General features: G+C 44.0%; 1 long non-coding RNA gene across 1 annotated transcript; it reads left to right on the forward strand.

Moving 5' to 3' along the window:
- The first annotated feature begins 371 nt into the window (after positions 1-371).
- LOC142826522 (uncharacterized) lies at positions 372-14,550 on the forward strand. The gene is made up of 4 exons (XR_012900714.1): positions 372-565; positions 13,915-13,989; positions 14,094-14,305; positions 14,388-14,550. It is a non-coding gene; the product is annotated as an uncharacterized LOC142826522 (long non-coding RNA).
- Positions 14,551-15,201: the final 651 nt, after the last annotated feature.

Below are 15,201 nucleotides of genomic sequence, written 5' to 3' on the forward strand. Positions count from 1 at the left end.
TGCGCATGTAAAAGGCTAGCAGCTCTTTAAAAGGTGTTCTGGGGGAAAGTCCTAAAATTAAAAAGTGCAATTGCCACGCTGTAGAAGAATCAACATTTGTGTGTAACAGTCTGTATGACTTTACCTGGTAACCTGACCCAAAGCCCATCATAGTCAAAGGAAAGTCTCTCACAGACAAGTGGGACTAAATGGAAGAATAGATGGCCATTCTGGGGCCCTGCCATTTCCCCAAAAATTGTTGAGCTGGAAAAAATGGGAAAGTTTTAAGGGTAATTTAAGCCATGTTTGTGGTGCCATACCTTGTGATGGATAGGAGGAATGTTGGCCAGCACCTGGTGACTAAGGGGTTAAATTCAGATAGCTAGCAAAGTTATTGGCAGGGAGCCAGAAGAACCAATGGGGATAGAGTGTTGAAATATGAATTGTATAAGATATCTTGCCTCCTTGCTTTATGTGGAGAAGTTAAGCCAGGAGTTGAGAGAGACAGAATGATTTAAACCTATGCAAGATTACCATGCCTCCAAGGAATTTGTGGCATGGAAGTGGACTGAACCAGGAAGGGATTGTGAGTAAATAAAAGGAAATAGTGTATCTAGTTGCAATCAGGGTATTTTTCTATATTTTTATGGTTTAGTTTGAACTGTTCTGTGTTTTAATTTGTTTTACTTAGTTGATCTGTAACACCTAGCAATCAAGTAGCTTTATCACATATATCTTTTGTTTTGTCAATACAAATCTCCTTTTTAAGGTGATGATTTGATTCTTATGAGTCTTTGTATATGTGTTTGCCTGCCCAGATTGAGCAGTCAGCTACAGGAGACTGCAGTTTGTTTTGCTCTTCTATTGTTTTTCAAGCTCTCTTGTGATAAAAGAGCTTACGGTACCCCTGAAGGGTTTTCGAGTGTTCCCCTCCCCTGTTTTTTAGGGTAAGTCACTTAATGGTGGCAGCTACCCCCCAAAGTCAGTAAATCTGTGACTCTGGGGAGTTTTTGTAAGCAGAGCCTGTAGAGGCAAGATATTTTTAAGGTCTTTTGCAGGCCCCCACCTTCTGCACTTGGGTATGTCTTGACTACATGGCTCCGTTGACGTAGCCATGTAGATTAGTGTACTCGAAAAAGGGAAATGAAGCGGCCATTTAAATAATTGCCGCTTCATTTACATCAAAATGGCTGCCGCGCTGTGCCGATCAGCTGTTTGGCGGCACAGCGCGGTAGTCTGGACGCTCCGCGGTTGACAAGGGAAGCCCTTGTCGACCGCCCTGTTATGCATTGTGGAATGACCTTGTCGACCGTGGAGCGTCCAGACTACCGTGCTGTGCTGCCAACAGCTGATCGGCTCAGCGCAGCAGCCATTTTGATGTAAATGAAGCGGCGATTATTTAAATGGCCACTTCATTTCCCTTTTTCGAGTACAGGCAGTCCCCGGGTTACGTACAAGATAGGGACTGTAGGTTTGTTCTTAAGTTGAATCTGTATGTAAGTTGGAACTGGCGTCCAGATTCAGCCGCTGCTGAAACTGACCAGCGGCTGACTACAGGAAGCCCGGGGCAGAGCAACTCTGCCTCGGGCTTCCTGTAGTCAGCCGCTGGTCAGTTTCAGCAGCGGCTGACTTGGGGACGCCTGGGGCAGAGCAGCTGGGGTGCTGCTGGGTTGCTCCAGTAGCGCCGAGGAGCGGCGCTACTGGACCAACCCAGCAGCACCCCAGCTGCTCTGCCCCGGGCGTCCTGATTCAGCCGCTGCTGAAACTGACCAGCAGAGGCTGAATCAGGATGCCTGGGGCAGAGCAGCTGGGGTGCTGCCAGATTGGTCTAGTAGCGCCGAGAGCGGCGCTGCGGGACCAACCGGCAGCACCCCAGCTGCTCTACCACAGGCATCCTGAGAAAAGCCTGCTCCCCCCCCCCCCGCCAGCAGACCAGGGAGTCGCAGGCGGTGGGACTGAGACGCCATGTAGTTCAGACATACCATTGGAGTGCCAGAGTGTGGATCAGCCCTGACACACCCCAGGTTTGTTTCCTGACAGCAGGGAAAAATCCTTGGGGCTCCCCCCAGCAGACCTGGGAGACGCGGAGCAAAGCCGCGGAGCACGTGGGCAGTGGGACAGCCCAGACGTGCCGCGGCTGTCCCGCAGCCGGCGTCCTCCGAGGCTTTGCTCCCCGTCTCCCTGGTCTGCTGACCCAGGAAGACCAGCAGACCAGGGAGACGCGGAGCAGCTTTTCTTGCCCCAGAGGATGCGGGCGGCGGGACTGTGGCGCATCTGGGCGTCCCGCTGCTCCCGACCTCCGGGGCGAGAAAAGCCCCGTTCGTAACTGCGAATACGACATAAGTCGGATCCGCATAACTCGGGGACTGCCTGTACACTAATCTACATGGCTCCGTCAACGGAGCCATGTAGTTCAGACATACCATTGGAGTGCCAGAGTGGGGATCATCCCTGACACACCCCAGGTTTGTTTCCTGACAGCAGGGGAAAATCCCGGGTGGTCATTCTTTAGCTCATCTGCTCTTGCAATGAAGCACTGAAACATCCAAAGATAAGCTAACTTGAATGTGTATGGGGTGGTGGCAGCTGGCCCCTCCCCAGCCTGAGCAACCCTGTGATTACTTGGGACAAGAAAGGGCCCAGCTTCTCAGCTCCACCCTAGCTCTTATCTCTCCTTCTCTCACCACCTTCACAACAGCTCTGGCAGCTCCCAGGTACAGAGGAGGCTGCTGCTGTCTCTCTTCCTGCTTCTTTGGCAGCAGCATAAGCCCAGCACTTAGGTATGTTGATGTGCTTAGTTGTTGTTTTGACAGAGTGCTAACATGTCCTTCAGGAATGTGAGGAGAAGGGTCATTTTAATAGTTTCTATATCAGCAAAATTGAGTGGAATTTCATGGGACAAGGAAAAGGGACTTCCTTTGCCCAAGGCATACAAAATCTTTTATTTCCACCATAAAAATGATTGCTCTAGCCTTAAATGCTTACGCAAATGAGAAAAGGCTTTTATATGTTAGGCTTTGTCTACACTACCGGCTTTTGCTGGCAGAGAGTATGCAAATGAAGTGCTGATTAGCATTTTGTCATGCTTCATTTGCATAATCTATTTGCGCCATTTTTGCGCAAGGGGTTTTTGTGAAAAAACAAGCAGTGTAGATGTTTCCTTTTTGCGCAAAACCCCCTTTTTGCACAAGATACTTATGCCTTTCACACTGCTTGTTTTTGCGCAAAACTGGCGTAAATGAATTATGCAAATGAAGTTGACAAAATGCTAATTAGCACTTCACTTGCATACTCTCTGCCTGCAAAAGCTGGCAGTGTAGACAAAGCCTCATAGTTAAGAACAAGTTATTATCACTGCCGAGTACAGGTGTCTACTGCAGGAGAGTATGCAGCTTGTTGATGCCACTCTCTGTGGTCAGGAGGCCTGGCACAATACTTTATAATACCCAGGTTAAAATGCACTATTTCTTCTTAAATCGTGTCATTTCACTACTGATTGTTCCATTGCACTGGCACCTTGAAAGGAAATCCTATAAAGAGAGAGAGAGGGAAGAGAGAATCCTCAGTTCAGTCCCATAGGATATTGTGAAAAGACTACATAGGGAAATGAAAGTTGAATGCAAACTGGAATTTTCATTGCATTGCTCATGATCGATGTTTGGAAAGAAATATGCTAAGCAGATCTATATTGCTGATGATGGTGCAGAGCACGCTTGCCCGAAACAGTTTAGGGACAGTTAATCCTTACCAAAATATTACCCTCATAATGTTGCCAAGGTCAGCAAGAGTTTGAGTTATTTGCCATGTAAGTGTTGGTTTTACAGACTAGACATAGCTATGGGCTGGTTTCCACATACTCTGCTTTTTATAAGGTGTTTTGTTTATATATTAGCTTGTTTGCAGGCTGTATTTTGCTCCCCCCTGAGTTAAATAATGGTTTGTTCTGTTGAGACATATCTTTTGTTTTTATCTGAATTTGAATCTTTTCTGCACCATCAGATGCCACTTTGATTCTTATGAATAGTAGTAAATCCATGACACATGTTGAAATAAATTTAACTCAGTGTTATTTCATTTTTATTTAAAAAACAGTGTAGAGTGTGGAGCAACACTTGCAACCGGTATTATATAGTTTACTGGTTGCTTTTGACTGGTACATGTAAGTAAATCAATTGTCACATTATGGATTCAGACTGCATATCAGTTCTCTGACATCAGTAAGAATTGCACGTGTACATCACATGAACATCTAACTTAATTTTAATACATTACTCTGAAAAGATGGTTATGCCATCAGAGAGCTGTACTTTTTTACAGTTAATATATCCTGTCCAATTTATGTACTGAATCCTAATAATCATACTAGTCTATCTAAATATAGGCTAAATACAGGTTAAACCTATATCTGGGACTCTCTGGTTCGGCAACATCCATGGTCTGGAAGGAACATGGATTTTGCTGGACCAGAGAGCCACAGTGCTGGGAGTGTGAGCCAGCTGGGAGTCCAGCAGCGGGGAGCCCCACCAGCAGGGCCAGCGCTGGCCAGGAACCCTGTCCCCAGAGAGCCCCAGCTGGGCAGGGCAATTGGGGGACCGGTGAGCTCTGTTCCTGGGGAGCACCAGCCAGGCAGGGCAGCAGCTGGTGAGCCCCACCCCTGAGGAGCTCTGGCCAGATTGGGCAACAGTGGGACTGCCAAACCATTTCCCCTGGGAGCCCTGGCCAGGCAGGGCAGCAGCAGTACTGCAGCCCAGTGGCAGTGGGGCTGGAGCAGAGCCAGCCACAAGGAGGGGCAGTGGGCTGGGAGGCTGGTGGCAGGGGACCTCCCCAGATCTGGCAAATTCCCTCATTCGCAATGGATCAGTTCCTGAGGTTGCCAGACCAGGGAAATCCAACCTGTCTTTGTATGGCTCTTACTGCAGTAGTATCTGAATATTATAAATACCATTGCAAAATATAATTTCCTTTGTACAATATATATATGTATGAGCAAATAATGTGAACAAATATATGTATGTTATTGTTCTAAAGACATGACATCACATTTCAATGAACTACACCAGAGATGAATCTGAGCTATCCTCTTCCTAAAGTGATGTATTCTGAGGAACACTGTCAACGCTGACAGGCTTAAAATCCAGTCTCACCTACTCTCAGAAAAGTATCTTTATTAAGGAAAATACTTCCCACATGTTTAGCGGTGAGATTTTACCACATGCTTTAAAGTTAATCATGTGTTCAAGTGTTTTCCTGAATTGAGGCTCTAATGTTTTTGTAACCTTCCTCAACACTATCAATATTGTTATGCTTTAATCATACTTAGCATTATACAGAGAAAATGGTTTACAGATTTACAGCACTGTCCAAATACTAACAAATGTATCTTGCTAAAATAATACTGTAATGCTGTTAAAATCCCACTGCCACCCCAACTACCACACTATGGGAGTGATGCAAAAATGTGTTTTTATTGAAATATATTTGTAGTAATTGAAATTGGACACTGTTGGTGTCATTTTTATAGCCACATTCTATGAATATGCTAAAATGAGACTTTACTGGCAGAAACCCAGAGAGGGACTTTAAAGTAAGTACTGAAGAATATTAATAGAAAGTGAATGTCAAATGTGTAGGTTCAGATTAAAGATTGGAAACCTAGTTCTAAGAAATATGTGCATCCAATTAGGCAACAGAAACATTCCATGTTGCCCTAAGTGTCTAATCAATATACCTCAGAGAGTAGAAATATTGAATTGTGTCAGTTCATAAGAATTATTAGCAGAAATAATTTGGCACATAATTCTGAACAAAAAATGAAAGAAAAGTGTGTTCTGCTCTCACACGGCTCATGCACCAAAACAAGAGAAATAATCAAATTATTTGTTATGAATTATTTGCCCAATTTTATTTGTGGCCTAGGAAACTGGGTTTGGAGGAAGAAAATACTATCCTTTTAAGCAACAGGCTGGAACCTTATAGCCTAGGATAATCAAGAAGTTCCTGCCCTGCTTACAGGCAGGACAAGAAGTTAGGCAAGCAGTAGTAAATGGAAGTCACTCTCTCTGGCACCCAGAGACAAGCCTGACCTGATTTCAGAGATTTTGAGTGTTTGCTGTATGTTTTGTGAACCCTAAACCTGGACCCATGTTTGGTGTGGAAAAGTTAAATAAGGAAAAGTTATTTACTTGTTCCTATAATATAAGAACTAGGGGTCACCAAATGAAACTAATAGGTAGAAGGTTTAAAGCAAACCAAAAAGAAATTTTCTTCATGTAAAGCATAGTCAACCTGTGGAACTCCTTGCCAGAAGATGTTGTGAAGACTAGGACTTTAACAGGGTTCAAAAAAGAGCTAGATAAATTCATGGAGATTAGGTCCATCAATGGCTATTAGCCAGGATGGCTAGGAATGGTGCCCCTAGTCTCTATTTGTCTGGAAATGGATGACAGAAGAGGGATCATGTGCTGACTACCTATTCTGTTTACTCCCTCTGGGGCATCTGGCATTGACCACTGTTGGCAGAGAGGATGCTGGGCTAGATGGACCTTTGGTCTGACCCAGTATGGCTGTTCTTATGTTCTTATCCTTGTGAACTGTTATAGTGATTCCTGTTGTGAAACCTGACTGAAGGGGGCATGGTGTGTTGCTAATAGTGTGTTAGCTTATCTTAATATTAGATAGCCCTGCATGGTTAAAATGACATCTGTTCCCCTTGTGAAAATTAATGTGGGCTGCACCTGTGGTGCTGTATAAGGTTGCCAGGGATTACTCAAGGGCTGGCCGCACCTTTCTAGACCCATTCTCAAAAACACCCTACATCACTGTGTTAGTTATGGCAGTGGAATCACTGTGCCATTTGTTTATTCATTCTGCCAGCTCCATACTGTTGATTCAGCAAGGTATTGATTGGTAAAGGAATGTGAAGCCAAGGTTTATTGCAGCTGATATTATTGGTTGTATGACTAGTAAGCTCAAAGATGAGCATGGCTTTAGGAGATTTGCTAGTCCAACACACCCTCTGGAAATCAGTAAAAATTCTATTCACACTGTAGTCTCACATATGTCTGTTGATGTCATAATTACTTATAGCAATGTTCCAGATCCTTGCACAAAGAGTTTGTAGTTGGGCCAATGTGCCTGGGATATGATATTTGAAATGCAACAGCAACTTTCATTTTGGAAGTGATTGTTCCCTTCCTATTGTAAAAACTTTTCAAAAATCACAGTGAGATACTTTGTAGCCTTTTCAGTCACAATGTCCCTTTAACAGGATTTCCCTCTTAAATGGTCATCACTTAGCCACTGAGGTGTCTTTCATTGCCTGCTTTTTAGGTATGGCACCTTAAGTGGCATGCTCTGTGTAGAAAAGAGCATCTGTATCCCCCATGCAAAGACTTATCTGAGAAGTAGAAAAAAACGGTGTTTACTATTTTAAGAATACCCAGTGCTAGGGCACTCTATTTTTCTAATAGAGATAAAATAGTCTAAATATTTTCACCAAGACTTTTGAAATTCAGTGTGCATATAATTTCAATAGGCTAGGGGCTGTTTATTACTCTGGCAAGTTTTCAGTTGCTTTTTTTATTATTTGCCCTAGAATGTAAATGCATTATGAGGGATCTAACTCATTACTTGTCAAACATGGTTTTTATTTTTGGTAAGCCTCACTTTCCTCTTAGGTTAATCATGGTATATACTGAAGTGTTGCAACTAGTTTTGCTCTACCAATGCAACATTTCTTTATATTTTTCTAGAGCTACATTCAAGATTAAATTGTTGAAGTGAAAAAGCGAGGAAAAATTATTCTATAACCTAAAATTAAATATTGACAAATCATTTTACTATAATGTACACCTGCTCAGGAAGCAACAAAATACAACTAGTGTCAACCTGAGTGAACTGGCCTAATTGCCCTCCGCCATTCTTGTATTTACCTTTCCCATGGAAATGCATACACTTCCACAATAACACATGCACAATTGTCATTTTATTACAAAGGAACCCAAAGATGTTAACACTTTTTCAGTCAGATTTAACTGAATACAATAATGTTCATTCAGGAAACTGTCAGTCTCTCATACCTTTAATGTTTTCTCCCTGAGAAACTGCTAGCTCTCCTAAACTTCTTTTTAACCCCTAGATTTTTTTCCTTGTGAGGCCTTACCTACCTCCTTTGAGTACATTGAAGTATGCTTTTTTAAGTTCATTGAGCCCTTTCTTCTGCATTCACTCCTTCCTTTCCTTAAAATCATGATATCTATCATTTCTATCCGAATTGTCTTCAGATTTGCAACCAATTTTTCCCTCTTAGTCAGAATCCAGTGTAAAATGGCAGTTCTAGTTTCAGAAGATGTAAGAAGTAACTGAGGAAGTTATCCCCAATACAGTCAAAAAACGTAAAGGAGATCTTGTGTTTTGCCATACTACTTTTTCATCAGTTGTCTCCCATTACCACCAGCTCTTTTATTTATATATATATAGTTCTATTATAGTTATATTATTTGTTCTAAAAATTCTCCTCCTACTCCTTATCTGGTGGTCTTTCATTGAAACTATCATGATGTTGCCCCTTTAGTTCTTCCCACACCTTTTCATCTTCTCCCAAAGACTTTCAACTGGTCTGCCTTTTACTTCCTTCTGGACCTCACAAGACATATATATATTCTTGATGTATACTACAATATCTCCTCCCTTTTTTTGTGCTTGTCCTTTATGAATAAGCTATACCACTTTAACCAATATTCAAGCCATGAGATTTATCTTGCCAAGTCTCAGTGATACCAATTTACTCATAATAAGTACTGAGACATACCCACACATTTGTATTTAAACATTTAAGATGTTGAGCTGATTCTCTCACTGTTTTCCCTCTTGTTGCTCTTGCAACCTTATTTAATAGTAATTGATGTTAGAATAATGGGTGTGAAGGGAGATGTGATATTTTCCTAAATGTTCTGCGTGACAGTATTAGGGATAAATGAGGACACTGAACACTCATTGCTGAAGTATCACTGATTCACTCTTATTCTTCATTTCATAGAACAAATGGTAGTTTTTTTTATTTGTTTTACTTGTGTTTACACTTCTTTTGTGTTTTCTTTCTGTAGGGTTCTAGCTAGTGAGTTTGCCGGCAGGAATATTTGTAGACCTGCTGAATTCAAAGTAAAATGTTGGCGAACACATGTCAAAAGCAGACTTTTTGTAAACAAAAAATATTCACATTACAATCTTGATTCCAAGAGTTATTTACTTGTGTAGTCAGGAATCCAAAACAACAGCATGTCAACTCCATGTCCAATAAAATCCAATTGATAGTTCAAATTTCAGTTGCTTCACAGTGGAAGCAGAGTTAGTCTGTAACTAGAAAAACTTAAACAACAAATAATCTAATAGCACCCTAAAAACTAACAAATTTCCACAAGCCAAATACACAGTGAAGGGCTGGAACTTAACTTCATTTACAAGTTTGATCCTTATCAGAATGGAATGAACAGAGATAATGGGACACTACCTTCCACATCCTAATGACTTCACCAAACAAACAAACAAACAAACAAACAAACAAACAAACAAACAAACAAACAATGGAGATGCTAATTGTTCTTATCAGCCTCTTATAACTACTTAAACTATCTATTCTCTGTCTTTTTTCTCTTTTTTTTCCCCTCCCCCCTTCCCTTATTTATTCTTGGATCTGGACTTTCAATACTCCAGTCATCTGAAGAAATGGGTTGTGCCCACGAAAGCTCATGATACCACCTACATGTTTTGTTAGTCTCTAAGGCGATACTAGATTATTTGTTGTTTTTTCAAATTTCAGATGTTAGAGACTCTGTTCATAAGCAAGTAGTTCATAATATCTTCAGGGCAAGAATTGTTCTTCTGAATTCTCTAGTGAGTATCTTTGAATGACAAATGCACTCAAGTAAACATCAACAATTCTTGAACAGACAGATGCAAAATTTGTCTAATTATCTACAATTTACTACTTGGTTTTCATAGTAATGATACCTCCAGAGATATCCTGTAGTAAAATTGCATTACCATTACATTATGGTCCTACTCCTGTTGAGCTTAGTCATGCCAAGCTTTCACTGACATCCATGGGCCTTTTGTGCAGTGACTGCAGATCAGATCTCTTCTGAGTTTGTGCACAGAGATATTAAATTATCTGGTGTGTCAAAAATGACTTTAGAACTTTTCGGACTGCATTTTCCCGTGCTGTTGTCAGGACTGGCTCTAGGCATCAGCAAATCAAGCATGTACTTGCAGCAGCACATTTCCAGGGGCGGCATTTCCAGGTAAGCAGCCACTCCCGGCAATGCCCACCCCTGCCCCACCGATTTTAAAGGATCGTGGGAGACGTCACTACCCGCTGCGCAGTGCTGGCACTCTGCGCGCCCGGAGCCTGCTGGCAACCCTCTGCCTCCTGTTGTTGCCTGGCTCCACTGCCTACTTCAGGTCATCCCTGCCCACGGGGGCCAGGCTGGGTTCATGGGGGGATGGCCCCGATGCAGGAAATGCAGTCTCTCCTTTGGCCAGGGCCATGGTGGCTGCAGGGGGCCTGGGCACCCGCCGGGGCCCCTGCGCCCTGAGCACGGCCACAGAGACCGCGCTGGACAAAGCCCTGCAGGCGCTGGAGAAGTTGCAGGTACTGGTGGAGCAGACGGGCACTGGGGCTGAGGAACAGCCCCCCCTGCCAGCCCTAGCTCCTGCCCCAGACACTCCAGCACCTGCTGCTGATCTGGGGCCAGCCCGGGGCCAGCCTGAGCCGCCTCTGAGAGGCTGGCTACTTCCCCGTCTTCATCAGCAACCTCCAGCACAAGGCCAAGCAGACCACCAAGCTCTTCAAGGGAAACCCCGAGGGAATTTGTCAGGAGAGGTCGGCGTTTTTGGTACTGGCCCCCCGGCAGCGGGGGCGGGGAGAGGCGGGGATGCCCAGGGCTGTGGGTCAGGAGTGAGAGGTACTGGCAGGGCTGTGGGTCAGGAGTGAGGTGCACTGGCAGGGCTGGGCTGGGCTGGCTGTGGGTCAGGGAGTGAGGGCCACTGGCAGCTGGTGTGGGGAGCCCATGGCTGGCTTGGCCGTGGGGGCTGTGGGTCAGGGAGTGAGGTGCACTGGCAGCTAGTGGGGGGAGCCCATGGCTGGCCTGGCTGTGGGTCAGGAGCGAGGAATGACTTTGTTAAAATTAAATGAGTACACTAGTAGGAAATTGTTTTATTTCACTAACTACAAATTTTCTGTTTTCATTTTTAAAAAATTTTAAACAGTCAAAAACAAAGCAAAACAAAAAAAAACTTTGCAAAGTGCAAACATGTATAAAAGCCAACAAAAAAAGTGTGTATGGGGCGGGGGGGGACAGAGGGGCAAAAATGTTTTTGCTTGGGGTGGCAAAAAATCTAGAGCTGGCCCTGACTGTTGTGATGGCAATTAAAAATCCATACAGCAATGAAAGACATTGTCTAGCTAGTGACAGGCTTATGCTTTCATGCTTTTCTCCTCTCCATCCCTCACCTCCAATAGCACACGGGCTATTTTTGTTGCTATAGAGACAACTTTTTAGAATGGAGGTGTGTCCTTCAGCATAGTTTTGTCAGACTTCCTGCACTTCAAATGAAGGCATGTGTTAGAAGCAGCTGGCTCATTTTTTGATGTATGTTATTAAGAAAGAAAACATGGTCAGGGTTGTCTAGCTCCCACAAGCAGATCTGCATGACCACATCCCTGCAGCCCTGCAGATCCACTTGCAGGTTTTCATGCTTAGGATGCCTTAGGGTTATATCCCTGCTCTGCCATAGCTTTGCTGCCAATCCCTTTAAATTCCTAGGGTATGTCTACACTAGCCCCCTTGTTTGAACTAGGGAGGCTAATGTAGGCATTCGAAATTGCAAATCAATCCCGGGATTTAAATATCCTGCGCTTGATTTGCATCTTCCTGGCCGGTTGCCATTTTTGAAATTTACAAGCCCAGACTAACTGCCCATGTCTACACGCGGCAGGGAAACAGGCGTTCGAAATAAAGCCCCTAAATTGAACTACCTGTTAAACCTCATTGCAGGAGGAATAACAGGTAGTTCAATTTAGGGCTTTATTTCGAACGCCCATTTCCCTGCTGTGTATAGACGCGGGCAGTTAGTCCGGGCTTGTAAATTAAAAAAAAAAAAAAAATGGCGACCGGCCGGGACCATGCAAATCAAGCACAGGATATTTAAATCCCGGGCCTGATTTGCAATTTCGAATGCCTACATTAGCCTCTCTAGTTGGAACTATAGACATACCCCTAGTGCTACAGGTTCTCCATCTGAACTGTTCATAAGTCAGTATTCTGTCATAGATGTATTCACTCTTCCATATTTTCTTCCTCTTGTGGCACAGATTCTGGCCCATAAGGGGTCAAGGCCCTTAATTATTTAGTTTCTTCAGTCATCAGGACTTAATACATCAGTGACTTACTTTCTTATCCATTTTCTCTGTTCTCAAGTTACTAAGCATGGTATCCGCAAATAGTATACACTTCAAAGTGTAGTCTCTTTAATTGTTCTCAATATATCATGGCCTCTGCATAAAAGCACAAGGTATTTGATGAGATAAAGAAACTCTTCACAGTAAGAAGCCAAAGAAGTTAACTTCATGCAGAAAATTCTGTCAAATATACCAATTAGATTTATAATTCGATGTCCTGTTTTGGCATTAGTGATTCTTTAGCTAGTTAAAGATAACTAACATTCAAAAGAATGTAAGTAATAGCATTTGAAAAGCAAAATATACAGGTTGGACTTCTCTTATTTGGCACCCCAAAGACCTGACCATTTTCAAACCAGGGAATTTACTGGACTAGAGAAGGTACCCTGCCACAGCCCCCAGCTGCCAACTCTGCCAGCTCGATTAGGGAAGGCAGGGACTACCTCCAGCTTCCTCTGGGCTGCCTACTGAATTGCTGGCACCACTGCTGCTGCCCCATCCAGACTGCCTGCTGGGCTCCAGTAGCCTGTGCTCTGGCCCTGGTCAGGCTGCCAGGGGCTGCCAAGTGTTCAGGCTCTGGTCCCAGACCTGCGGCAGCCTGCAGGCTCTGGCCTCGCTTCCGTGGGCTGTCTGGGGCTCATGTTGTTGGGGTTGCCACCAGCCCTGGCCCTGTGCTGCCACGGGCTGCCAAGAGCACAGGCTCCTGTCTTGCAGCAGCCTGTGGACTCTGGCTCCAGCCCCATGCTACCACAAGCTGTCACCGTCCTGATTCTGCACTTCCAGGGCTGCCCTGGCTCGGTCCCAGTGCCGCTAGCTGCCGGGCAAGGGTGCCATTTCGGGACGCAGTGTGGGGGCAGCAGCTGTGTGCTCCGGAATGCAGCTTGCTTTTCATCCCATTCCCTGGATCATTAAGGAGTGAGGGGAAAGTACTTGCATTCCGTGCATGCCTTTCACACCTGGTTGGTGAGCTCCCTTCACCAATCAGGTGTGAGAGGCACACATGGAAAGCAAATACTTTCCCCTCACTCTCTGATAGTCTGGGGAACGGGATGAAAAGCAAGCCGCATCCTGGAGCACACAGCTGCTGCCCCCCTACTCTCCTGAAATGACACCCTTGCTGCCAGGAGCTATTGGGGGGCTGCTGCCAGCTTCAGCCCCACTGCTGTGGGCTGCTGGAGTTTGCTGTCAGCCCCAGCCCCTGCCCTGGCCCACTGCTTCAGCTCAGCCACTCCTGGATTGCCCTCCTGCCAGGAGATGCAACCTGTATTTCTATTTAGCAGGCATTTTTCTCTAAGTAATATAAAATGGAAATCGTATTACACATCTGTATGAATACATTTGCATTGAGTTATATAGTTGAGATCCAGACTGATTTGTGAAGATCTGTTTGTCTCCTCAAGTAGAATGTGGTGTGCATGTTACAAAATGTTCTTCCCTTTTGGTTATCCTACTTTTCAGAAAAGTATTGGTATTTGTAGGGATGTGAACTGTAAGAGCCCAGGACATTTGAAAACTGGTAACCCTGAGGATTCCCCTTTGCTTAACTGTATAAGGTAAGCTTTTGAGGTACTTCATCAGTGGAAAAACAAAACAAAACATGAGAAACAAAGAAATGTCATTCCACTATATAATCCATATATCCTTTCCCTCTTGGAAGCCACAGAGTGGGGTTTAATGTGTACCACTGAGGAGAAGCTTCCACATTGAAAACAAACATGTGATGTCAACAATACCAAGGAGTGTGAAGAAATCCTTGCTTCTACGATGGAGAGAAAGAAGCAGGAAACGAGTCCAGGTTCAAATCCTTTAACCCCTGAGTACTGATACTAGGCTATTTTAAGACCTACTGGTTTAGGGCTGAATCCTGAGGTAGGTGATCTATTTTTTATCTGTATGAATTTTTATGTTTGATCTTTGTAATTCTTGATCTCTATTTCTACTTCTTTTTTAGAACCATTATACAACAAAAAAGATGTGTGGTAGACAAGTGACCCAACCTAGGCTCAGGACATAGTCTGCCAAGACGAAGACACATTAAGGACGAGAGGAAGAGAAGACCCGCTGGAGAGAGAAATGTTTAACAAAGACACTTTATACGGCAAACTCATGTAAAATTTCACTGTAATAAAAACTTTTTAAATAACATGTTTCTTATGTACAGTATTTTAAAGAGCGTAAAGAAGTCTGGTAGGTAGTAAATAAATGCCCTCCACTAAAACACATGATTTTTACCATGTGGTCATTGTTTAAGAGAATATATAGCAGTCCTGTCCAAATTTTTTTGTGTGCCTGCCCTTATCAGTAATGGAATCTGTCCTCTGCACAGTTGATTCAGCAGAGGAGCTTGGGCTGAAGAGGACCTGGGGGCAGAACTGTGGACTGGGGAGGAGCTGGGGGAAGAGGCAGAGCTGGCCTGAGAGCAAAGAGGGAATAAGGGTACAGCTGGGCTGAGAAAGGAGCTGTGGCTGGAGCTGGGCTTGAGGGAAAATGGAACAGGATGACGCTTCCTTCTCCTCCCCCCCCATGCACCCTAAATATTCATCTATGCCTCCCAAGGAGGGTGTGCCCCACAGTTTAGAAACTATTATATGATAGTTAGAAGTAGTTGTGTGTGAAGAATCAGAGGGGCTGACTTAAAGCTTAGTTTTACAGCAGTGCCACTGACTTCAGTGACGTTACTACTGATCTCATTTACACCACTGTCATGTCAGGATCAAGCCAGAGGTTTTGAGAATGGTTCAAAGTGTTGTCTTTTCTGGAGCTTG

Source organism: Pelodiscus sinensis, chromosome 1, assembly GCF_049634645.1.
Source record: "Pelodiscus sinensis isolate JC-2024 chromosome 1, ASM4963464v1, whole genome shotgun sequence".
Lineage (NCBI taxonomy): Eukaryota > Metazoa > Chordata > Testudines > Trionychidae > Pelodiscus > Pelodiscus sinensis.